Raw genomic sequence first — 27,524 nt, 5'->3', positions numbered from 1 at the left:
CCCAAGAAACCAAAAACACTGAGGAATAACTCTTTCCGAAGAAATAATGAAAATGGTAATCATAATAAATTTTAAAAGTTTTGAATTTATGTTTACGGTACCTTCTGTTTGCGTTACAATATTTTACACTTTTGTCCGAAACAGGTCCAATAAAAGCAGTAACGATTGAGATTTTTAAGGTCCCTACAAGCAACCACAAGTGCTGATCAATGTGCCATTCACACAATTTATATAAATCGTAATGATGCGAATCAAATATAAACCATCAAATCATTATAATAAAGTAATTTATTGTTAATGTTAAATACAATGATTTTATTCAATGTCATAATTAACTGTAAGTTACTTCGACCTAGTGGTCGTGCCGGAGTATAAATAGAATTTTTTTTTAATGCAGTGCCACTTCTACACTGCTCGATAGAATTAACATAACAAAATGTTTTTCATAAATATTTTATTGTGAACAGTATCGCAGAAGGCGAATATTTGATATAATAGGCATCCTGGCATGCAAATTCCAAGTATCCAATAGAAATCGAGCTACCACCTTACAGAGCCGCATATTATGCAAATTATTCATGCCTATAAAAACACGGGTTACGAACACGTCTCGGCACTATGGAAGCAGTGTCAGGACACAGGAACCATTACAAGAACAGCTGGCCAATGTCTCCCAAGGGCTGCGTCAACCAGAACAAACTGCTATCTGACGCTAAAGCAAGACGAAATCCTACTATATCTTGTCATCAACTGTCTCTTGAGGTTGCTGCGGCCATAGGTGAAAAAAAAAACATTTCCAACCGGACTGTGTCAAAAAAAGTCCCAATTCAAGTGGACTCTACGCAAGGAAGCTAGTGGTTTGTACCCCATTAACCAAAAAACCACCGCACAGCTCGTGGAAACTGGTGCCATGAACATGTGACTTGGAGCCCTGACAAATGGTTCTGTTCTTTGATGAGTCCCGTTTTAGCCTATAGTTCTGGTACAGTTCTGTTCTTTGAGTCCCGTTTTAGCCTACAAACAGATTCTAGACGTTATTTCATCTGGAGACAACAAGGAATGCAGTCCCATCCCTCCAACATCAGAGAAAGGGACACTTACGGTGGAGGTGGTGTTCTCGTGAGTGGCGGAATAATGATCAACGGCCGCACCCTTCATGTCTTTGATAGGGTAGTCGTAACAGACGTACTGAGAACTGATCCTCGAACCCTATGTGTAACTTTTTAGGGGTGCGGCTGGCCCAAATTTTCTTTTCATGCACAATGCCACTGCACACAGAGCTGAGCTCAAGTGGTGGAGGAATATCTTTAAACTGAAGAAATCGAACCACTGCCATGAACAGTACGATCATCGGACTTAAATCCGATCGAACATGTGTGGGATGCCCTTGGCTGTCGCAATCCACTCCGACAGTAAACTTCTCGGTCACTCTTTCGGCTAAGATCTGCGCTGGTGGAAGATCTTGGACAACCTGATATCGAGTATGGTTCGCAGCTGTCAGTCCGTTGAGGGGATCATACGCCGTACTGATGTCATGTGGCAATATTTTCGAGCATCTTGTATCGACTTCTGTAATGTAACCTTGTTTATAATTCTGATACAATCCCTATAAATGTCCCTTATACCTGTCCGAAGTTTCTCGCTCTCTCCTCATTTCATCGTTATTTTGTGGTACACCATCATACCAAATGATGTCACGCTTCATTTCAAGCTACGGGAGTTACACAACGTTTTATTAGTGTTCTGATAATTTTGTCGAGCAGTGTAAAAGGCAAATTGGATATACAGGATATCCTAGTCATTAAAAATATATCACACAAACGTGATTTGATATAAAAAATTTCCTATCTTCCGTTGCATTTTCATACAAAGTTAGATATGTTATAAAATTTAATAAACTGTATAACTTTTATAATACCGCTGATAAATATTCATGCTAAATCAACATCACTCTTCTTTGATACAACTATTTCACGCATAAAATGTTAATATGCTTATTTGTACGTATTATGCATGTTCGAAGTTATAAAATCATGCATAAATATACATGATTTTATAACCTCTAAACTTTAATAATTGTAGAGGACAAAAGTGTAAAATATTGTAACGCAAACATCGAAATTGAAACATTTTTTAATCATAATTTCCATTTATGATTTCTTCAGGAAGAGTTATTCCTGACTGTTGTTTTCTGGAGTTCTTTTTGTCGTCCACCTGCAACGGTATGGCATATTTTTACATTCAATTATTATTTAAATCATAGCGGTTCTCAAAATCTCCTTACCTATATATCCTCACACAACATACAATACTATAAAAATGCTACACTTCTCCTTTATTTATTTTAACCACAACCTTTCAAGTTCACTTTCATTTAAAATTTAAATAGAATCCTTGTTTTCCATCTTGGTGATTCCTCTCTCTCAGGGTAACTCGGGAATTTTTTTTTTTTTTGGCTGGTAGAGCATAAGCCTCAGGCTTCCTTCCACCATATGGCTAATAACAGCATTACTGAACATCTCATACCACCATCTACCTAATTGTGTATATTCCATCTTGAATCCTTTAAGCTCTTTAAACCAGTGAGCATCTGAAGAAAATCGCTCGAACTAGGAGTTATTAATTTACGAGTTGCACGTAGACTTGATGTTAGTTAATATATCCCCTAATGCAATGCACATATCCGTATGGATGCATCTGTACAATAAACAAAACATGCTGTGAAGATAGTATCTTCCCGTGACACCAAGAGCGTATCATTCTAATGATTATTAGCGTTAACGAGAACAAAAGTTTTGCCCTGTAAGATAAGCGAAGCGAGCTGGAGTCCATTGTAATTAGCCTGTCTTAACAAATCTCATTAATGTCCAATTACAAGAACGCCTGGTGTGTCAACATGCCAACTGGTGGCAAAGTGTTACAGTTATTAGACCAACAACCATTCTTTGATAACAATTATTTATTTTTAAACACGCCATTTTCTACGAATCCTTGACCGAGTATTGAATTGTGACTAAGTACTACGGATTGATAAAAACTAATTCTAATTTAAATGCAAATGAAACCTGCCGAATGTTGTCTTTAGCAATAATATTTAGATTATGGTATTAACAAAAGAACTGCACGCTTGAAGGTCTTCCTTCCAACCCAAGTGAAAATTAAAAAGCAATCGAATATCCCTTTAGGACGACATATTACTTTCGCTTTGATTATATAAACCTGATGAATGTGGATTTTTATTGCGTTTTAAGAAATTTATTGCCCTCGAGTTCTCTTAATTGCTAATTAAAAAAGGTACTGCAGCAAAGGTATTGGTGCAGGAACTGTTATAGTCAGTTTGAATTTTGTTTCAAGTGATAAAATAGTTCTCCAAAGAAAATAGGTTGTTTTTTTTTTAAATTTAAATATGGTATATCGAGAAACAAATCAAAAAAGCGAACTAATTCTGGTAATTTTTATAAATAATCAGCTCATTTAGCTAAAAATAGCTGTAATTATTGAAGTTCCATAATAATAAACAAATATAATTAAAATATTAAAGTACAGGGTAGGCTATGCTTCTGTTCATTCATTTTCAGATGTGGTACACTAGACTACGTATTTAAAAATATAATTAGTAATTTGCATAATGAATTATGAACTTTGCATTTCATTTACTACACAAGTCAGTGTCTATAATAGTCCAACTTGTGCAGATAAAAATACAATTGTGTAAAGGAACAGTTTCAATCCAGTAGTTAAAGATAGCTAATTACTGCAATAATTCTACACTATCAGAGCACAGGAAAGCCGAATTTGTGCGCACTTCATTAACTATTTTAAGCTACTTTTTTTTTATAAACAAACTATTTTAAGCTACTGTATTTCCTTCAGAAAATACAGTAGCTTAAAATAGTTTGCATAACAGCGTACAGAAGCATTAAAAGGTTAATTGGTAACACGCCCAATACTGTTAGAATAGAATAGTTTTCAGTTGTGAAAATTTAAAAAAAAAAAAAGGTCTGCGAATCCATGATCGAAAGTGAAACAGCCTATCCAGCATCACCTACTGTACATATAGCAAATACGCGCTGTATATACAGTAGGTAAAACAAATTCTCCATTTCTCCTGCTTCATCTAAGCATTTTTCCATCTTTTAATATAGTTTGAGTATCCTACACCGCTAAATTTAGGAATGATAGAATTAATAATATAAATAGAAGACAAAGGAAAAAGAAATACTAATTACCATAAAACAAGTTAATGATATAATTAGGTAATTCTAATTGTACCCTAATTAACTTTAACTTGTTTTGTGGTAATTAATGGGGTTTTTTTTTCATAAGTCTTGAAGACAATCGCGTTTTTTGTTTGTTTTTTTTTATTATAATTTAAAAGAAGTTCAAGAAGCGTATCGCCTGGCGTAATTTACTGACTTAGAAAGTAAATTTGGTGGTCTGAATGATGTAAAACTGTAGCAGGAAAGCAGATTTGTATTATAACTGATGGAGCGTTGAAAATGACATATGAACAGAGGGAATTAGAAATGTGAGGAATGCGTTTTTCAATAGATTAACTTAATTCAATAGTTAGGGAAGATATGCACTTCAGGTTTCTGGGAGCATCAGCAAGAGGAATCTGGCAGCAGCATGATTTGATGATGGTTATCGATAAGATTCCTGAAACGTCACCTTAAATTGTATAGTGATTTGAGCGATTAGCTTAATAAACTATATTAATTTCACGTGGTATATGAGTGGTATTAATCTATTGAACAAATATGAAGAGTATCAAGATACTGTAAGATCTTTATCTCATGCTTAAAGTGCTGAGACGTATCTATATCTCCATGTATCACTCAGAACTCGACAAATAGGTTACGGAGGGATGAGGACCAAAGAACAAGAGAAAAAGTGGAAATGAAGTTTTCTATTAAACGATATGAATATCCACAGACACTCAGTTAGGACAACAGTTGGCAATTATGTTTTTTTAACACACACTTTTTCCCTTGATGTTCTTTCAGGCATGTTCCCAAATGAATAAAACTATTATTAGCTTTCTTTTTATGAAACACCAGACACGAAAGGTATCAGAGGCTTCAGTATTTAGTACCGTATATGGATCGAAAGCTAAGAAGAACAGAAGATACTTGTTGACATTAGAATTGAATATCTGTACATTAGTTTTGGAAACATATGTGAAGAAAAGTTGTTCCAGAAAACAGAAGTAGAAAAGATAAACGAGGAAGAGTTCTGTTCTGTTAGTGTCTAGTTGGACAATGAATGGATGCTGAGTGGGTGTGCCATGTATTCAGACTAGATGGTAAGAAAGAAGGCATTACAGATGCCACCTTAGAAAAAGTGTTTATTGAAGTATTTGTAGAAAAACCGCAGTAGAAACTGAACGTCTGAGTGGAGAGACTTCTTAAGAGAAGAGTCGTTAATTAATCTGACTGCCTTCTTTTAAATCGACTCTAGAAGCTTCAATAGAGGTTTTGGGACACCAACCCAGACTTGGGAATAATATTTCATGGTATGAAATTTGATATTTTCACTGAAGAGTAGTAGTTTATAAGAAAAGTAATGCCGAAACTGAAAAAGGAAAACAAGTTTTTTGATGCAAAGGAAGCAATGTTTGTGATGTTCTTGTGCACAAGAGAGATCAAAGGAGATTAGTAGCAATTTCCAAGCAAAACGAAAAACACCAGTGGAATATGAAAGTGTGAAAAGGCGACATAGGAGAAAACTTGAGAGCACAGGTTTTTAGAGCAAGCGGAGAAATACAATCAAGACTTGAAGCTTCCTTGACACTAAGGTTGTTCAGAATTCTTCTAACATCGTTCTCATAGAGACCACGGGAGACATTGACGGAATGTGTTTGGCATGGTAGGAGGTGATTTACCAAGATCATCGATACAAGAGTCAGAAGAAAAGTAGAATTTTAATAAATCATATCTATCTTTAGCTGAAGATACAATGAAAAGAAGAGGGAATATTGAAGGAGAGAAGCTACGACCAATAGCTTTGGGCAAGGAAGTAGAATGTTTGCCTATCATTTGGATAAAGCCGGCTACGTGTAATAACTCCACTTAGTGAAGTAAGTGTCCATGAAATATTTGGATCTTTTAGAAAGATTTGTTGATCCATCCCAAATGCTAGTAAAATCAGGCCAACAGAAATACGGCAGGTTTTTTTTCGTTCACCTCTCGGGTTATTTCGCGAAAGTTTGTTAATTAGAAAAAAAAAACACGTACAATATCTAATTATAAAAATTTCTCATATAATCGGCACCTTTAAAGCACTTAGTTATTATTGCTCTCTAAAGAGTGGTGTGGTAGGTAGCGTGATTACAATAAACACCATGGATTTCTCACATGAAAAAATGAATCCTATCAAGTGAAAAAAAAAAAAGTAAAAAACCTCAATGACCATCTATCATGACCACTCTACTAACAAAAATTGGAAATGGCACCGATCGCAGCAAATTCATGCGCAATCCCTCCCCACCCACCAACCAGAAGTGGTGTACAAATCACACTACTATATAATCTAAGACACCTGCTGTCCACCCTATAATCTTATTCAAAGGAAACGTCTACACAGCGCGACAAATGCATCAGCGAAACTTCGCAACTGCTGAGAAATGAAAGCATAACACACGTCAACTGCATCAGGAGATAAAAGAAATCTTCGACAGTAAGTCATAATGACAGACTAGCCCACGAGATATAACGGCAGGCCACACCAACATAAACTATGATAGACATCATTAACACTCTATTGATTGCTGACAACGGCCTAAAGAACCGTACCAAACTCTCGGATATAAAAAAGTCACCTTTATAGATAGAAATATAGATTTTCCCCATAGGATACGCTATCCCAGGTCTCATAAATAGACTTTTGTAACCATGAAATTGAAAGAAAAATATGTAACTTTCTTGTCTCCACTGGAACCCATGCGATTGTTGACATATTGGCCATAACGAAGGAATCCCATGCGGAAATCATCAACTATCAAAGCAACTCAAGGGGTATGCTACGTAGTGTACTTTCCATTATGGAAGAGAATATCTAATTTGCTTGACACTAGTAGAAACATTTCCCTCAACGTCTTCCAATTCAGCGCCTTAAAAACTGTGGATATAATATAATTTTTAAAAAAAATCTAAAAAAGTATATCTATATAAAAATTAATACAAAAATAAACAGTAGGCAAAACTACTTGATATAACAAAGAATTGGATAGCTGCTGAAGACCAGAATCGACAAATAAGTAACATGGCATTTTTCGGGACTTTCAATTTGAAAATAATAAATTAAAATCTGAATTGGAAAACTTTACTAGAAACTTAAAACAGAGAAATTAAAATACAATGAAATAAGCTGTTTCTAAAAAGAATTTCGATAAACTACATTCTAAATTCATTCAGTTTCGAAACCTTGACATATTTTTGATATTGAAGATACTAAAATTTATAACAAGGAGAATTTGTTATAAATATTTGAAATGCCTTTAGCATCAAAAGATGCTCTGGTAAATTTGATGTTACGGTTCTGATTACTGATGCATTAAAATGTTAAAAATAAAATAAAGAGCCAAGATAGATCAAACCTATACTACTTCATACTTGTCAGGACAATCTCAGAAGCCCTTGTGGGTAGCACAGTTGGTAGAATCGCCATCCTCCCCACACCTGGTGGAAAAGATCCGAGTTGAGTCCCGTCGATAACATGAGAAATTTTTATGGGCCTTTTTCACAACTTGGTTGAGGTAGTCGGTCTCAAGAGAGGACAGTATGGTTTTTTTCTCCCGGAAACAGAAAATCGACCACAGAACACACACAATCTACAGAGAGACATGGAGCAATGTGGCCTTAGCTGCTGATGCTCCTAAAACCCTACTACTTTCTCAGAATTCTATAGGGTTGCTGCATTTCAGCTAAAGTTTTCTCACTGCAGTTACCTTCATTGCAATGTCCTTTAATAAAAGGAATTTTGTGGGTACAGAATTTCTGTATTCCTTAAAAGACACATTCAAACTTCTGTAGCAAGAAAAAGTATAAGTTCTCCCAGCTCTGTGAAAAGTAATCCATATGAGTTACTTTTTATAGCTTATCATTCCACAAATGAAAAGAAAAAAATATTTTTATCCATTAGTTGGGATATGGACTGAATACTGTATGCTTGTTGCAGCTGTTGCAAACGATATGAAACGAACTGAATCTGGGAGAAAAAAATTACTTGGTCTCTTCTGATAAAGCGAAGCCGAATACGAAATCTTGTTACTAGGTGCAAAGATCAAGGATAGCTGCTCCAATGTATCTTTCAGGTGAGAATCGAAGCGTGCAGGATCGCATCGTATATATTCTGTGTCAAACATCGCACGCTATTTTTCTGCTTTCAAAGAAATCGTAGGGAAGCATCATTCAAGGGGAAAAAAAATTCTGAAAATATATCTTGATGGTTCTAAACTTCCTTTATGAGAGGGAAAAAATTTAATTTGTTTCCTCGTATTGCGTCCTTCTGCTCTAAAAACTTGAATCTTACTGAAATCTGAATAAAATAGATTACAGAAAATTGTTTTCTCCGTGTTTACTAGCTTGCTGTAAATAGAATCACCTTTGCTTTAAGGTACCGCAAATGGGAGTGATTTTGGTTTACCTTCAAGGAACCGGAATAAAATATTTAAAGAATAATAATTGCTTGTTCAGGTGCTTTTAACGTTGAACAATTCCATTATAGTTGCGTGCCGAGTTGAATGAAAGTTTATTTCTCTAAACTTTGAAAATAGTCGAATTACATTGAGTTGATAAGTCTGATGGAATGTGTTGCGATTCTCTAAATGTGCCTTTCACTCTGTTTAGAAGTTGTGGTACTTTTGGGGTTTGTTAACAGACTTCTCCCATTACTGGGCAAAATAACAGCTGAATTATTTGCTGTCGACCTTTCGGTAGTCAGACCTTATCTCGTTTCTTAATCCTCAACTCAGTCAACTTTGGTGAATGAAGGAATGCAGTGTAAATGATTTGATTATAATTCTCATTGAATTTAAATCTATCATGTTGTCATTAGAATACGTATTTAAAAGAGATTTTTATAATACGATTTTATCACATAAGACAGGATCTTCTGCGAAAGCTATTTTTTAACATTTCGTGGGTTTTCTCTAAGATCTTTCCATAATTTGAAACAAAATTTAATTCGAATTAGCAGCTAGGCAAAGTCACTAATTTTAAAATGCACGCGAATCATAAAACACCTATTCAACGCCGGGGATTCATGCTTTATATGACTGGATGAGTCATGTATTGCGACCCCGAAGTTTCAATACAAAGTTAATTCTAAACTTTTCGATCATACCTGGTACATGTCCTTTATTAGAAGACATTTTTAATTTTTTTATCTGCCTATTTAAGAAGTATTGTATTATTTTAGATATAAGTTTGAGGTTGGATTATTTTAGATTAATTCCAAAGGAATCAAATCCGTACTTGGTTCTGTTATGCACCTGGGTATGTTAGTTGCATATTCTAAGACTGATTTATATACGGGATGAAAATTCCAGGACAAAACAGCCGGGAAGTTCTATCCTTCCTCATGAGATCTGGTAACCCAATCCAGCGAAAACAAGCTCCATATATCTTCTACATCTAGCTTTAGTGGTTGTAGAATTTTCTCAATAGAAATTGGAAGATCCTTGATCTAAATGTGGGGAAGAGCGCGTTCATTAATTCAATGCAAGATTCTTTTGAGATCCCAAGTTGTGCCATATGCATTTGCAACCCTTTGGGAAGGTAGTTTTGAGAATATTTTAAGCAGATAAAGCTTGCAAAGTTCTCCACTGGATAAATATGTCTCCTATATCCACATCATGTAGAAATTTTTTTATTACTTTTTAAAATGAGATATTTGCCAGCGTTATATATAGACTACCTTATATACGAATAGCAGCGTAATATATAGACTACGAATCGAATTTGCTGATTTTCTCTTGGATTCCGTTGGCCTTTCAATTTTACCTGTAGTCAGGGCTGAAAGACATGCACTGTATTCTGATTTTATTATGATAAAGAAAAAAAAAATAAATACATAAAGCATCTGAAGTTCGCTGTCTGGAGAGAAAACGAAAATACGAAAACAACTTGTACTGCTGAAGCAACAAAATATACCTTAGTATTCCTTGAGGTGCCCTTCCGAAGCCTTACATTTAAGGAACGAATCTTTTCTTCCAACGGCGTTCTGAATTGACAAAAGCAACACGTGTCTATCAAACGTCACTCCACCAACATTTATTCATAACTCGTATGGACCAGTTCCGTTACCCACGGGTAGTGATCCTCACTGTAAACACCGCACAAAGATCACCGACAAAATATTCCTCTATTGGACATCCAATACTCGTACATATGGAAAAAAAATATAAATCTTTCCATTTAATGAAAAATAATACATGATTACGGGTTTCTAGTTATTTCTTTGGCTAGATTAACTGTGCGCCCCTCAATAATTGTCTTTTTCAAGCGGTATTTCTTTCAAGAGAAGACAAAATGTGGAATAGGAGACTCGAAATAGAGCTTTGGATCATTCTTATAAATAGCTTTGCACGACTACGTGCTAGTGAAATTTAAATTAGTTTCAAGAAAATTGAGCAAAAAATAACTTTCCATTATGGACAAATATTTTAGGATGATTTTGGACAAATATCATGCAACAATCCCTGAAATAAAAGTTTACGTAGGGGTGCTTATAAATAATTCTGAGCGATAGATTGGAGGAAAATGGTGTTCGTTATATTAATCGTGCTGAAAGGACTGACAACGAAAAAGAATAAAGCAAAAAAGAAGAAGAATTCAAATTTATGTTCCGCTGAAACGCCAACTGCCTTCATGAAAATTTTCAAAGGATTGGAAGTGCATTACGTCCATAGAAGTGGTAGTCAAACAGCTGAAAATATTCTAAGCTCTTCAAGCAATAGGTTCAATAAGTATCCATTTGCTGTGGCAGAGGCACCGCTCGACGCCTTGGTGTTCCACAAGGGACAGATTTAAAAGTCACCACTAACTATATCCGTACAAGATCGCATCGTTCAATCAATAACTACTAATTATCATGCAAATAGGATGGTTTTTTTTAACTTATTTATCAAGATTGGATGAAAATTGTGTCTGTCTAAAGCTTTTTAGTTAGATTCAAATGATATTTGTGGTCTGTCTACACTCAACTGTCATTTCAGAGACCCGAACGCATACATAGAAACTGTCTGCACCCATAACTACCATCTGAGCAATGGAGAATTCCCATAATTACGCCGAAATCTTCTTCCATGAAAAAGTCGCTGAGTGGTGACTTTACGCAACGATTTTTGATTTTTATTGGTCAACAGTTGTCTGATAAAATCAATGGGGATACTGAAAAATTCTTACAGATATGACAGCCAGGGCTGCTACCTGAGAGTCTGAAAGCTTGGTATAAGTGATATTCAGGACCCAGTTGCGAGTCAAGTGGACCGAATTTCGGCGAAGTTCGGTCGTTCTGTAACAACCACCTCCTCTGTTTTAAACTTCACAATGATGGGCTCTTAGTAATAATGAATGTGCAAGGTGAAGAACACTGCGCTTAATAAACTGGAGGTGACCAACCCAAGCGTGAACCAACCTAAGCTGTAGAGGTGCGTTGCGTTCACGTCACACAAAGGAATGGCCAACCCTCGGTATCAACAACTAATAACAGATAGTAGACGACTCTCAGCATCCATTGCAATACCATCACTTTACTTATTGGAAACTTGAAGTAGAGAAACCAAAGGAACGTTCAGGAAACTCTTCATCTATCGTGCAGTATGAGTGATGTTTTAAGGATAATGGTGACGAGGAGCAATATTCCTTGCATTTCGAGGGAACAGCTTTAAACAGTTTTTAAGTTCTTGCAGGCTGTATGATGATAGTCCATTGGACTGAGCCTATTGAAAACACTAGTAGTAATCCGGATCAGCTAGTGTATGATCTCCCTCATACACATCCTCTACGTGAGTGGAGAGAGAGAGAGAGCGAGAGAGAGAGTGTGTGCGAGTAGGAAATACTGTGGATGCTACCTTCTGTGTACCCCGTATCCAAAAATTTCATTAATTCTTACACGTCCCTCACTCTGTTTTTAACTACACAATGCCGCATGATTAGTCACTCCAACAGAACAAACTTACACTCGCGATAGATTAGTGGATATAATCACAATCCTCTACACACCAATAGGAAAAAAAGGCCCAATTTCGAATCCTTATTTATGATCAGATCTAAATCTCCCAAAACCTTTCTAATTCAATTCAAATATACGTGACCCGAGTTCACATCTCAGTGATGTCCAGTTCCACCTGCATTCTGTCAAGCTCCACGTTACTTTTTCTGACAATGTCTCAATTATCTCAACCAATACTTATCCCAAATAATTCTAATTATTCTCTAACAACGTTGCCCTAATTATTCTGTAGGATTCCTTTCGCTCCAATGGCGGCACTTGTACATATATCTACCTCCGATATTCCTTGTCAAAGACTCCTTAATCAGGAATCTCCTCTCAAATTTATCTGTTACCTGCAGCGTTCTCCCAGCTCTATTTGAACTTTTGGCTTCCTTTCTATGAAACTCGACTTTCCCCAATCTAACTTTCTTAATAGTGAGGTAATTTTCCTCATTTTTAGCATTCACAACTCCAGTTCGCTTCAATTTTTTTTTAGTTACACGAACCCAACAGATCGAGACCTTACACAACTTATTCATCCACCTACCAGAATACCAAACAATCTAACCACACACTCAGAACCGGCCCGTCCATTAGGCGAACCTAGGGTACAAAGGTAGATCCTAGGGACGCATTCAAACGAAACTTAATTTTTAGTGGATTAAAAAAAATAATTATTTAAATTAAGAAGAAATGGAGGACGATAAAAGTTTAATTTTGTGATAATGTTCCATGTCGTAAGCGAATGGATGGTACAGAATACAACTGGGGCGGAAACTAAGTCTCGCCTAGGGCGCTTGAAACCTTGAGCCGGCTCTGCACACACACACTTGATCTTTTCTTCAACAACAACCATTCAAAGAACACAGCTAATGTCAGGGATCCTGTAGGCAGCACCTCAGATCACAACTTGCTTATTCTCTCTCTCTCACACACACGAAAAAATGCAAAATGATTAGTATCAAACTACTAACTTTCGACCATACGTCTTGATCACAGGAATGGAATTTCCATTCCTGTCACCAAGACATATGGTTGAAAAGCCCTATCAGCTTCAGGAAGAAAAAAAGTTTTTTCAAAATTTACGTTAAACTTGATTTAAAGTTTTTTTTAATGCTTTTTAATTAATTTTATTACTGTAATCATTTTGCGTTAATTTTATATTCGTTGTAATTGCTGGAGAAAGTCATTAGGAAGTGTTCTACGTATCATATTGAGGTAAATTTCTCTTATTCTTCTACTAATATAAAAATGCGAAATGGATGATCTGTGTGGCTTCCATTCTTGTCTTTGGTTGAATCACTGTTGTAAATCTTCAGATGGTAATGTTTGTTCAGTCGTGTCTGGGAAATTATTCGTGTATGAATGAAGTTCTTCATTCTACATTCCATACTAAAATCTCGTCCTTTATCTAAACCTTACTTTTCCAATAAATGTGCTAAGGCTGCTCTAGAAATGTCACGTAATACATTATAAACATAATAGAATGTCACGTAGCACAATTGGCTTGTATCCATATCTCCAGCTTCGGTTTCCGCCTGTACTAAAGATATGAACAGTTGGAAAACAATTATAAATCTAGTCGATTTTGAGCAGGCTAAGTAGAAAACTCGTTCTTTTGCAAATGGCAACGGAGCAAGGCGATCTCTTGCTAAAGCTGTTGGCTGCAACTTCTGTTCATCTATACTTCTATCTCTGCTAATACTTGGAGTTCTGTGGTGTCCTTAGTTAAAAATGAAGCCGACTTGTTTCCTACTTTTCTTCTGTCGATTATCTTGGCAAATCACTTCCTGCAATAGCAGATACACTTCAATCAATGCCTCCTTTGATCTTCCAATAGAAGGACATACATTAGAGGCATTGTGGTCAAGCTTGATGCCAATGGTAAAAGGACTATATGCGAATTCCATCAAGACAGGTGAAATATTTAAGCATTTTTCTCATCATGGTCAAGTAGCCTGTCTCAGTTGTAAGTGAAATTAAATTCAGATTTTTCATCTAGAAGACAGGAAACCCGACCATAAAATAAATGCAGTTTACAGACAACATATTGACGCTTCTGTAGACTAACTTTCTTTGGTCCGCAAACCAAAAACAATGGTAGAGTTTTCTCAGGGAAAAACGTGTTTGTGTAGAAAATTATTTACCGAGACAGAATACCACGGCCAGGGTGTGACGAAAGCTTATATAAAGCTCTTTCCATTTACGTGGAGGGAACTTTAAGTTTTTTTAATGGATGAGAAAACAGAAGTTTAGGGTGGTGACCGTGTAACTCTCACCTGCTGCTTAACTCGGCAACGATATGAAAAATAAGCGCCCAAGAATCTCTCTCCTTGAGATAAAAACCAGGTCTTTCTTGTGGAAGTAAAACGATTATAGTCACTTATTAGCTGCGAGTGGTCAGGAGCGGGAGTGCAGTAGCACACGCTCTTTGAACAGACAGGGGTTCAAGCCCATGACTGCTGAATACGGTCGATCTGGACCAGCGTGGCAGATTATGGACCATTTCCCTCAGCATGAATCGTTGAGGAGGCTTCCATCTTGCAGTGAGTTGATAATGGCTGCACTTTACTTTATTAGCTGCGAAGGTCCCATCTTCTACTCATCTTACATGACACTGTCCCGTTAGCTGCTAGAACGTATTCGAGGGGCCATCTGGAATAGCTTTTTTTTTTTTTTGCAAAAAAGACATTTTAGGCCTGTTCCAAGCAAATACCTTAATTTCATTATTCTGAACATTGTTTGCTTCAGGATAAATTAAGGTTCCAATACGATTTTTAAAAATCCAATAGCGATCCTAATTAGGAGTTTAAGCTTTTTATAATCGCTTCCTAATTTCCTTGACACAGAACCCATTTGTCAAAAAAAGTTAGTTACTAAACGAGAATTTCAGGATGATTGCCACTGTATTTCAGTATAAATAACTTTTGGAAATAATGCTTATTATAATAAGTTTTAATATTAAATGACATTAAATACAAGCAATTTAGTCATCTGTAGTAAAAGACAGACAAAACAGGGTTTTTAAGATTAGAGAACTAAGCTGGCATAATCCTGTGATGTCATTTAGTTGTTGCTGAACTATATATTTTGCATAATACCGTATAAAGAAACATTTTGCGCTTATTTTTGAAATATGTTTACCCATTTTAAAAGGTTCTAGCGATGCGTTATTTTTCGTCAAATACTGTAGCTCACAGTGAATATTCCAACGTTATAAACTGGTGGATAGATGTAGGAGAAAAATATGACCCATCTCGAATATTTGAACATAAAAGAGATGCAGTTTACAGGTGTAGTTTATAACACTGTCAAATATCCGGAGTCTTATTTTACAAAATTCTGACGGCGATGTAAATTAGTCATTTAAACGTCCACTCTAAAATCACCATTTCTGTCTTTCGAGAAAGAGATGTTAGCTCTTCCCACTTGTGCATTGTACACTTAACAGGGTGATGATTTATTTGAAGACGTGACTGGAGCAAAGCTCTATTTCCGGGCAGGCATCACCAGAACCGCTCACACTCAGGCAGAAATGATCACGTCTCACCTTTACTAAGATATTTATCGCTGTGTCACAATAACAAATAATACAGCTACTGGCAGGATCGTAAACTCGTATGAGGTAGCATTTTTGTCCAACGAAGGCCATAAGAAAGAATGTTGGCCATGAACACACTCGTTCTGCGTATGAACACACTTTATGTTGTATAATATTTAATAGTGGCAAGACATTTGAGATTTCTTGTTGCTACTGAAGAATTGATGAACTCCCACCGGCCTAAATCTGGATTAAATTTTACTGCTATCCAGTTTCCAACCCAAATTTATGGTCTGCAGTTAGATATAGTTCTTAACTGACGGTCCCAAATTGCATAACCGAAACGGGTTACGCATTTTGGGATCGATCATCAAATCAAAGTTTATGTAAACGACTTCGCAAAATTGTTACACAAGTTTCATTAGGAATTCCTTTAATGACCAATTCGTCGGTTTCCTCATAAAGAAGGAATAAAATGAGGAGTCTCCTGATAACATCTTAGTTCGTGCGAAAAAGTAATAAAAGATAACAAAAAATTAAATAATTTTAAGAAAAAAAGGTTTATCAAATCCATGATGGATTCCAAATAGTCCAAACCAATTTGACAAGTAACTAAAAATGCTGAAAAACAAACTTAGATATGAGGTATCAGTATTTTGTGTCCGTAATGTATATATTTTGTTGAGTTTGCTGGATGAATTAACCCGGATTTCGGGAGATAAAAACCATGCAATCCTCGCCCACGCAACCATAAAAGTGAACCGTAAAAATGCTCAAAAATCGCGTCATTGAAGGGATTCGAACTCAGGCCTTGTTCACCGATACGATATGAGCGGAATGATTATATCCACTTCGCTACCTGCGAGGGCCACGAGTATATGAGCTTTGTTAATTCAAAATTCAAAGACATTTGTAAATAATTGCGCTATTTACCCTGATGACAATACGGGAAAAGAAACAAAGACCTCAAACAAAAACAAGAATCAAAATGCACAGGGTGAGATGGATGAATCGTAAAATCGATTAATGCAAAAGGTAACTAAAACTTGAGCAGTCGTATTTCAAGAAATAAATGAGAATCAATATAAAATTGCACAATACGTATGTCCACGAGTTACTCTAGATCCATAACACATAATAGACAAACAGATACGCTGCTTTGTTTACCATAGCTACTACGTGCGACAGAATATCTTTCTAGTTCCTTAGAGAGGTATACTTTACATGTTCGCAAACATTCCCAATTCTCGTAGCTTAAGCAAATGTTTACATCATTTACAAAGATTCTACACATCTATCCACTCAGTGCACGCATATGACACACTCAATCTGAAAAATAAACAAAGCTGAAAAAAGGGTATATACTTTTTACAGCATTTAATTTCCTTCACTTTTTACATAAACTGACATCACATTATCAGAAGTGATTCAACTAATGATATTGTTGATGAATTTCTCTTGTGGGTTCTTGGGTGAACCCAAGAACCCACAAGTGAACCCACATATGAGTGGGAGCAGTAAATTCTCTTTCTGTGCAGAAAGACCTACAGATCATTTAAAGGAACACGCGATGAGTATAGGAATACTTTTAGTTTACATGGACTGTCGAAACGAAAAATGAAATTATTTTACCATGAGCAAAATAATAGCTAAGATTTCTAGTCAATAGAAAATCTCATATACAAGAGAAGTAATAAAAGAAGATAATCTTGAAGTATTCGAGGACTGATTGATAAAAATATGACAGTATCTCTTGACAGTGGCCTGAATGGTTTATAACAAAGTCAAATTTCAACAATGAGCCTCTCAATTGATCTCTGTATAAATTGAAAGTGTTCCATAAATCTACAAGTGTTCAAGATTTACTGGTTTAGAGATTTAGCCTTCTTCATCAATGATTATCCATGCAAGAGTTAGAAAAAAATAGGCCGTTAGGTCAGTTTTTAACCCCCTTTAAATTAAGATATAACTAGAACCATTAGGATATAAAAGAGGTCAAAGCAAGACAGGAATTTCGACCAATGTTTCTGAAAGGTACCAGAAACCAACATTTATGAATAACATCTTTGCAACTCTTGCTCATGTAGAAAATGAAGCTAGAGATTTTAATACAAATCAGTGGGAAAATGGTTCATTCTTCTTTCATGAACAGACTGAGTATATTTGTTGGACAATAAAAATTTAGATAAAAGTCGAAAAGGTCGTAGAATGAAGAATATTGCCAGTTTTTATAAATTCGGTGAAATGCATATTCACTGGTTGGTTTGCCTCTTTTGCGGAATGAAAACCAAGATCCCCAAATGCGAAAGCGTGTACTCCTTTCATGCGTTAAACAAATAACTTGGCTGTGGTGTGAAAAATTCCATATAAATTCCAAGAACCACTAACATTAACTCTGTACCTCAGGGTACAAGTGAGTGGTTAAGGCTTAATTATTAAGAAATCTTTAGTAAGTTACCCACGGTTATTAATAATAACCAAAGCTTCAGTATTTCTATCACCTGGGTAGGTACAATGAGGTATTAAGTGTTTTCAGCGCTAAAGCAACTAAGGCAATGAGGCGTAAGTATATTCTGTCTTAATTACTCGTGTTCTTCCCTCGAGTTGCTGTTTTGCTGGATGAAAACCAATTTTCGGCGGAACTATGCAATCCTCGCCTGAGACCGATTAACTCAGCCATATTGTGAAAAGAGTTCATGAAGAGTTTCTTGCGTCATTGATGGGACTCAAATCCAGGCTGTTCTCACCTTGCGACTACATTAACTGCCATTAAGGACATCAGTAAAACTGGGAAACTTGAAGCAGCTGGAGGTACGAGTTCACAGAGATTCACTTCATTCGGACTATATATATCTATCAAATCCACAGAAATAAAGAGCAAATGAATTCGATAGAACGGGGTTAAAGCGATTTTGAACGAAAATCATCTCAGATTAGCTAATCAGAAATGAGATGAACAGCAGTTGAGGAAACCAGTAAACCTGTCAGAATGAGTTGATTAGAGAATTGAAATGGACCGCACTGCAAAATAGAATTAAATGATTTTTATTAAGTTTTTTTGTTCCTTGTTACGTTTGTCTCTTAATGATTTATTCAGATAAGTGGGAGGTGAAACGATTTTTTATGAACCCCCCAAAACGAAAACTATCAGAATCTTATTCTTGTTCCCTCGCTTTATTCTGAAAATAATCTGCAGTCTTCTCAACCTTCATACGCAGTAAATTCACACAACGCAAAGTTTTGAAACAACCGGCATAATTATTATTACATCTCGTAATGTGAAATCCTTCACAACGAGTCGGCCCAATCATGCACTTCTGAAATAAACGTTTCCCCATTAAAGAACGCTATCGTATTTATTCTCAGTTTTCAGTGCCACCACCGTTTCGGGAATTATTATTCAGTGGGTGGGTAGGCACCCAGAGTATACGAGCAAACAACCCAGAATGCAGACCATGAAGATGCCAAAAGATGTTGGAAATTTAAGGACCTTTAAGACCTCGAATTTCGAGAATTTTCTTTGTGAATTTGCTGTGTATTAAAATTATACTCTTCCATTACCGTGTGTCAGTGGGTCTTTTCCCTTTTGGTTCCCTGACTATCCTGTGAAGCGCGATGCATTTTTTAGCGTCTCTGGCCCTCCCGTTTAAGACGTTTTTCCGCTTATATTGGTTTTTTTGTTTTAAATTCCCAAGAAGGAACGAGTCCCGGAACCCTTCTTTATTTTAGTAAAGCGACGATAGAAACTAAATTCTGGGAATCGTTTGTGGTGCAATTCACCCAGATAAATCATTTCTGTACAAGTCATTTGTTTAATTCATATTTAACTGGAATCTTTCAAGACAGAAAAGACTGCTCTTTAAAACTACTACCAATTTGTTCGGGGTTTTTTTTAAATCAATAATATCCAATGCTATAAATAATTGGAAGACTTCTATTGGTTCAACTTTAATTAAATTTGAGGAGACCCTACAAACTTTTATGAAAAGGTCCAAATATAAAAATTCATGGAAATCTGTCAAGTAGGAGACGAGTTATTACATGCAGACAGACAGACGGACACGATGATGATAATATATGCTAACGTTTAAACGCCTTCTAGGCGAGAAAATTATCTGTTATTTTGGATAAGATTAAAGTGGAAATACTGACAAAATAAACCATATTTTTCTTTCCGTTCTTTTGGCACAAGAAGGGGAAAGAAAAGAAGAAACAGGAGTTGAAGACGCAAAACATCTTTATTCATCAACGCGTTTTAAATAAGAAAAATTACAGCTATGTTAATCTTACTAGTTGCATCTCATTATACGTCACAGCTAGAGCTTAATTTCATACATATTTCATTCATTCTCTTTATAAAATCAAGAAATGTAAACCTAATTTAGTTTAGAAAATTTACTCAGGACAACGAAGAGATGAATTCAGGTTTCAACAGAGAAGAATCAAAAAAAAATTGAAGTTATAAAAAAATAAGAAAGAAAAGACAGAAAATGGAAAGAAAACAAAGCAGAGTTGAATTGATTGGTAGAAAAAAAATTGAGTTGAAAAAACAAAGTTACAGGGGTAAAAAAATAAGAGAAATGAGACAGCAAGGCAAGGAGGAAAAAACCATAAAAGGAAAGAAACAAAGAGGAAAGATTTCCCATAAGGTTTGGAGATAAGATTTGAAAGGCAAAAGTCGCGAACTGATGAATCATTGTGACCCGGTCTGTTGACGTTGGTATTTAATGAAGTTGTTAGCGAAGCAATAAGTAGAGAAAAATCTATAAATTAGTGGTTTGTAGCATAACTTGCGAAGCGTGTGGTAAACTTCGCTTCAATCACCATCTGCCAATACACGACAATGAGAGCTCTCAATTCATGGAACACACTTCGAATAGATGACATTCCCACGCTGAACTAAGCGTGTTGTGTTCGATCAGAGATCGATATTTTGCAGTTTGGAAGGGCGTGACAGATATTGCGCCGGACCAAGTCCCGCAGACGTCATCAACGGGTCGTTTGTCACGAGTTATTATTCACTCAGTCAAAACCACATTTTCAAAGCCCGATGTGTTAGCTTATCTAATTAGACTTTTATTGAGGTTCTACATATGAAGTAGGCTCATAATCGCATTTAAGTGTTGTTGTTCGCGAAGAAACTTTCTCACTTGGCAACTATGGAAATTTAATTTTAAATTTATTTATTTATTTATCGGAGTTGGACTGAATTTCGAATTCCTGAATTTACTCGGAGAATTATTTTTTTTTTTTATTAAGTTTGTTTACTTTTCGCGTGTTCTGAATTCAAAATTTACTTTTATCATTAAAGACACTATTTTATTAGATGGATTTCTTACTAACAGATTTAGGTGTGAGCGGGATATAATATTCGCGACTAATCTCAAAAGACTTTTTGAAAAATTGGGATATTTGAATTATGCTCGACTATCTAAAATTACAAATAATTTTGATTAATATTTTGTACGATTAGTTCATGCAAGGAAAGGGGATCCAGTAATTTGAGTTGGACTCGATATGCGTGGAAGAAAACCAAACTAAAGCGCACCCCGAGGAAGGATTGCTCTCTGGGACTTTGTTTGAAATACCACAATAATGTAATTAGGCTATATCAAACAAAGTCCCAGAGAGTAATGCTTCTATCATTGCTGAAACGTATTCTAACGTAACAGAGAATATTCTGTCTAAATATAGTCAATAAAACCAGTGTACAAAATATAGCATCGAAATTTCCCTCAGTACCCATAAAGACCTAACCTAAATAGAAAAAAAAGGGACATGATCTGACGAACTTCAGAAAAAAAAAAAAAGAAAAACTCGTTGGGTACCGGTTGAAGGTTGAAATCATTAAGGAAACTGCGAATCTTGTAGGCTGCTCGTGGAGTGCTGTAATTAAGGTGTTCCAAGAGTGGAGGGGTAGTGGACACAGCAGCAGTCACCAGACCAATGGAGGGCACCCACGACTCATCGATGAACTCAGAGTGTCTCCCATTGTGCAAGCCGAGAGATGGAAAAAGGTGGAACGGCAACAATGGACTTGAACCATGGACGAACAGCGGGGTTTCTATGACCACTATCCCACGCACCTCCCCTGTATGGTCGGCCGGAGGAGGCGTACGTCAAGGTACTCATGCTTACGGCCTCCCACTGCCAACAAGAACTAAAGTTTCTTATTGAACCATTAAAAACTGGTTTTAGTGTTTTTTGTTGTTGTTTTGGGTTTTTTTTTATGGTGCATAAACGACTACGGTTATAATACGCCACGTCACATTTACAACTGCAAAAAAAGTTGCCTTTTCCGTTGGAACGTTAGAAATATGAAAAGTTGTCTTTTCACATTTCCTGCTATGCCACGTGGGCGGTAAGTGGAGGGTAAGGTGACAAAATGAGGAGAGCAATCACTCCATTGTCCTGGTCAAACGGAAACAGGCAGGTGGGCGCAGTGTTTTTGTATGGAGATGTTTTCCTGGGAATCTCTTGGAACCCTGATACCCCTAGAGTGCACTCTGAATGCTGAAAAATGTCCATTGTGGCTGCTCAGGTACTTCTCTTGGTGACTGTCTTCCCGGATGGCAGGTGTGCTCCAACAAGATAATGCGCTCTACTACGTTGCCGGTATTATTCGAGAGTGGTTCGCCGAACAAAAAAAGTGACTTTCAGGTGTTAACTTGACCGCCGAATTCACAAGATATGAATCCCACAGAACAACTCTGCGATAACGTGGATCGACAGATCCCGCATTTGAATCCACCACCGCGGAATATTGCAGATCAACGAGATGCAATCCTGGCGACAACTCCTACAACTTCCATAGGCCATATAGAGTCCAGCCTCGCCGTGTGGCAGCGGTGCTGGTGGCAAGAGGAGGATATACCACCCTTCCCCGCTAGCAGTGAAAAAGTTCTCTGGAGCTGTTATTCGTGTTTCTAAGTCTGACTGGGGTTTATCCCGCAAGGCTCATTATATTATAAGGCAGTATTTCTCCTCATGACAACATATGCAGCTGGCGCTTGGTTTCATCGAGCTGTGTTGGTGAGGTTCCAAGCAAAACTGAACTCTATACAAAGATCAATGTTGAGTGTAGGACCGTATCTACTGGAGCAATTCAGGTGTTGGCCGGGGCTATTCCTTTGGACTTGTTCTTGATATACCGAGGACTATGTTATCGGATTAAGAAGAATATTCTCGCTACGTTTCATAACATTACAATTGATACTCAGGTAAATATTAAAAGGGAAAAGAAGTGGTATATAAAGTAAATAATTAACCAATGCAAACGAGATGGGACACGGGTGACTGCGGGTAGGGTGACAAAGTTATTTCTTCCCGTGGTGACGCTTCTCCTAGATAAAAGGGTAGCTGAATGGTTTACGCCTGGATTGGAGTTGCTAAATTTAATAACAGGCCATGGATCATTGAATGAGAAACTATTTGCTCTAAGATTAACAAATACTGAATTGTGTTTTTGTGGAGCGAAGGAAAATTGGTTTCACCTTTTGTGTGAATGTAATATTTATGATAGTGCGCGATCAATAATTAGTGATCTCCTGGTGAATGCGATCCCTGGATAGCAGTTTCATCTCTTGATGGAACAAGATAAACTTCAACTATTACAAACCTTTGCTAAAGCTGCATTTTATCAAAGAAAAAGTATGCTTTTTCTTTGAACAAATGCAGTTAAAAGCTATCAACAGTTAACTGGATTAACTTTGGCTAATTAACTGGGATTGACGTGGTTGTTTGTAGTTACAGCTGGCGAGTTTTTTTTATTTATTTTATTTTAATTTAATTATTTTTTTTTTAACTCTGGAATGGGCCCCCAGAGGTTTTGTTTTTTTGTCTGAAACCGAGACCTAAGGCGTCCCATCTACTGGAACTGGGCCACCTTCCCGTGGTGTGGACGAGTATCTGGAAGCAACCTTTCCGGCGATCGCTGCTTCTAGGTAGCAGAGAGGCCAGCACATCACAACATACATAAAATACACAAACATAACACTACTTCAAGTCTGGCCTAGTTTATAGAGTCTGTTAAAACCTACAGTAATACGAGGCGGATTTGAACTAACGTTCTAGGAGCCGCCCTAACAATAACACATGTCCACACCCTTCCCCGCTATCAGATAGGGTGATCATGTTTGTACTGGACAGCGTGTTCCATATATGAACCTTAAACCACAGAATGATAAAATTAAATCAGACTTTAATTAGAGTCCCTGATTTATTTAATTTTTATTATAATAAGTTATGCGAACAATAAAATTCTTATGACTAATGCCTAAATATCGCGTAACCATTAGAATGTAACTCGTATTTGAAAAAAATGTCTCAAAATCAGCTTTTAGCCATTATTTGTAGCTGGTAGCCATTACTGGTAGCCATTATTTTCTAAGTTGTTATTGCAGAAGAGGTGACAATGTGCTCTTCGCGATAAAGGTATCGGCTTTAGATGCAGTTGAGAAATGAAATTGCCCTTGAGAAGATTCCCACGTCAAGAAATCGGGCTCGCCCCGCTACGTGTTAAAAGATAGTAAATTTTATATGGTAGGTATCTTTACAAACAACGCATATCTATGTTATTATACACTACCCTACCAATAATCATTGAATACTTGTAGTTATGAGCAAATCATTTCTGATGGTGGTATTGGGCTCTACTCTTCCTTTCAAAGCGAGGAGGCAGTTTCGGTTTACTCTGGATTTCTCCCTTATTCAACAAAAGTTGAATAAGGGAAAAATCCAGATAAGCTCTCTCTTGAATAAAAGGCATTGTACACAGACATTATCAACTGTTATCTTCTCATAGGAGAGAATTCATAAGCAGAGAAGAAAGCAGTAGCCGTTTGCAGGAGTGTAGGTTCCAGTGAAGTTACTGCGTCTTTACATCTAAGTAAAGATCGAAGTTTTTATTTGTGTGGAAAAAGAGTAGTATAAGTGTATCCAGCTGTTCTGTTGTGACCGATCGAACTCTCTACAAACAGGTCTGAAATTTTCATTTTTGTATCCTTCAAATAACTGATAACGAGTTATATAATTTACAATATAGCAATCCGAAAACTTTAAACAACTGTTTACTATAAAAACTTTAACAAATTCCCAGTGACCACTGGGTGCTGCCATAGTGTAAAGTGTATTGATGTCTAACGGCAACAGGGGGTTTCCCCCCATCTCCGCGTTGCTTTCATGGTAGGTGTACCGTTCACTGGGAAGGCTAGAGCTTTAAAAGTGTGTGGGTTTTGTATATGTGTAGTGTTGTGTATCGTTGTTCATCTGGCCGTTTAGCCGCTGGACCCCTACTGAGGCCCAACGATGCCCACACTTGGCCTCGTGGAAGCAGACCAGGTACACAGAATGAAATTTTACTCTGGCAGGCCCTGCCACCTAGTTTCCTGAGATTTCAGTGAGCAGGGCCTTAAAAAAAAAAAAAAAAAAAAAAAAAAAAACTCGGTAGGGATGAGCGCTGGAATTAGAAAAGCCAGTTGAGGTTTATGCGGTTTAATTTGGACGAAGTTAAGTTTTTGCAGTTTGTGTGGGGTTATACGCTGGCAGAGTAGGGGGGAAAAGACAGAAATATGGTGACGATAGAGAAGGAGACTCCAGGATTTTCAGTGAGGCAGGCCCGTGCCCCACCAGGAGAAGAATAAGGGTTGGCAGGGAAGGAGAGCAGACAAGACAAGCTGTCTCCTCCTCCCCACCAGGGGAAAGGGAGCCCGGTACAGATCGCCATCAGGCATTGACAGTTGAGCACGTGAGAGTCCAAGCGATGTGAACCGGGTCTTCTTTGGTGATATTTTTCAATGTAGGAGTCAAATCCCAGTCGCATACATGAGCAGTCTCGTCCTATGGTTGGTAATGAAACCTGTTCAGGTCGCCTATTGTGCATGCTATGAGGATGCAGCCTTGGGTCCTGGTTATTTCATTTTCTTAGTTCGTGCGTTGGTCATTTGGTTTAGTCATCCAGTGGGAATAATTTGTATCCAGTTCAAGTCTTGTGTCAGCTTGTCTAGTTCAGATGTAGGTCTTCCTGGTTGTCAGTTCCCTCGTGAACAAGGCTAAATAATGGTCATGTTCGTGGTTGTAGGTTATTTGGTATAGTTTTCTTGTGTATTCCGGTTTTCTCCAGTTGTAGTTTTGTGATTCATCAGCTTTCAGATGATGTGCATGGTGGTTTGCTATAAGTGCTCGCCTTCTAGCAAAGAGTTTCTGTGCAAAGATGGTAAGGGCTTTGTATTCATGTTCCGAGTCGAGAACATGCTGTTCCATGTTCTGCGGTAAGTAGGTGATAGCAGTGGTGAGCATGCATCGCAGGTCCTCATAGTGGTCGCAGTCATACATGAGATGTTGCCATGTCTCCTTGCTGCCACAGAGGCAACGGGGATCCTCAGTGATTCGGAAGCTAGACAGTTTTGCATTAAATGGCCCATGCCCTGTGAGCAGAAAGGTGACGTGGAGCCCGGGCTGGAACCAACTCGGGGGGTTTTGGAAAGACTGTTTACGCTAGGAAGGAACTTCTTTGTGATTTCCCTTTTAGTGGATTCTGTCCACCGATCCTGCCATTCCTGTCGGAGGTGGTCGAGCAGTCTGGTTTTTTCAAACTTCCTGTTGTTAATGAGATCCAACGTGAAGTTCAGGACAGTACACGGTATTTCTTTTGTCATTATGTCAGGGCGAATCTAATGATTTCCAAGTCCAGCGGGAGAACTCCGGCCAGAACCTGGAGTGCGTGCGTGCTGACTGTGGAGACAGCTCGTGTGATTGTTAGAATTATTGACCGCTGGATACTGTCCAAGGTTCTTCTATTTACCACTGCGGTTACCTTTCTGTACCAAACTGGTGAAGCATGTGATGACCGGGATGAAGGTAGATTTGTAGTAGAGGGACAGGGTCCGCTTGTTCAGTCCCCAGTCTGCATTGGTCACTCTTGCGACCAATGCAGAATATTTCCGTATATTTTGTTTAATGTACTTTAGATGGGGCTGGAAAGACAGATTTTTGTCAATGATGATACCGAGATATTTGATTTCTGTAGCAAGTTTTATTGTGGTGCCTTGGATTTTCACTTGCGGTGGTCTGGCAAGGTCGAGTCTGCCCTTCAGGAGTACCGAGCAGGTCTTACTTGGCGAAATCCGCAGGCAATGGATTGTAGTCCAGTTTTGCAAAATACCTATCGCGTGGTTGGCTTTTTCTTCGATCTGCACTCGTGAGTCAGCCGCAACAGTTATCAAATCATCGGCGAAGGCCTGGGCGCCGACTTCGCCAATATCAAGGGCCAGGAATTCATCTAAAATCATATTCCATAACAGGGGTCCTAGGACAGAGCCCTGCGGGCACCCCCTGTGGATGTGTCTAGTTAGCTTCCTATACGGTGCATGTACTTCGATCGTTCTGTGTTAGGTAACTCCTGATTGTGTTATACAGGTTTAGGGACACTCCAGCCCGCCTAAGTCTCGCGAGGACGCTCGGCCACCAGATGGCGTCAAACGCCCCCGCGAAGTCAATACTGATAACAAGAAAATATTTGGTAGTATAGGCTTCTACTTCCATAGTGTATGGTGTGTTTAGGGTCTAACGGCACCAAGGGTTTCCCCCATCACCGCGTAGTATACATTGTAGTGTGATACAGAACACTGTAGAGGCCAGAGGTTTAAAAGTGTATGGATATTGTGGTGTGTAATATTTTGTACCGTTGTTCATCTGGTCTTTTAGGCGTTGGGTCTCAAATGAGACTCACTTTCTGAGATTTCAGTGGCTAGGACCTAAAAAAAAA

General features: G+C 37.5%; 1 protein-coding gene across 1 annotated transcript in view; it reads left to right on the top strand.

Moving 5' to 3' along the window:
* LOC150091549 (opioid-binding protein/cell adhesion molecule homolog) overlaps positions 1-27,524 on the top strand; it is a 236,817-nt gene that overhangs the window by 93,346 nt on the left and 115,947 nt on the right. The window lies entirely within an intron of this gene.

The sequence above is a fragment of the Mastigoproctus giganteus genome, chromosome 1 (genome assembly GCF_048544385.1).
Source record: "Mastigoproctus giganteus isolate SK-2022 chromosome 1, ASM4854438v1, whole genome shotgun sequence".
Lineage (NCBI taxonomy): Eukaryota > Metazoa > Arthropoda > Arachnida > Uropygi > Thelyphonidae > Mastigoproctus > Mastigoproctus giganteus.
The sequence above is the reverse complement of the archived record's forward strand: the minus strand, read 5'-3'. Positions and strand labels throughout refer to the sequence as shown.